Genomic DNA, 283 nt, shown 5'->3' with positions numbered 1-283 from the left:
TTATCAAACGTACAACCCAATCATTACACACAATACCCATGGCTTTAGGCAAAGATATCCATCTACGTTCACTTCGACGGCGTTTACAGTGAGAAGCGTAAAACTGAATACAGGTCACACAACGACCCATTTTGCGTACAATACACCCATCTGAAATTCACTGAAGCTCAGCACACTGCATAGGACGGACAACACAATAATAACAATAACAGAGCATGCAATTGTGAAGTCCTCAAGGTCAACTACTCATTTCGACATCCGTTCCTTTATATCACAGTTGATT

Source organism: Penaeus monodon, chromosome 25, assembly GCF_015228065.2.
Source record: "Penaeus monodon isolate SGIC_2016 chromosome 25, NSTDA_Pmon_1, whole genome shotgun sequence".
Lineage (NCBI taxonomy): Eukaryota > Metazoa > Arthropoda > Malacostraca > Decapoda > Penaeidae > Penaeus > Penaeus monodon.
Note: the sequence above shows the minus strand (reverse complement) of the source record.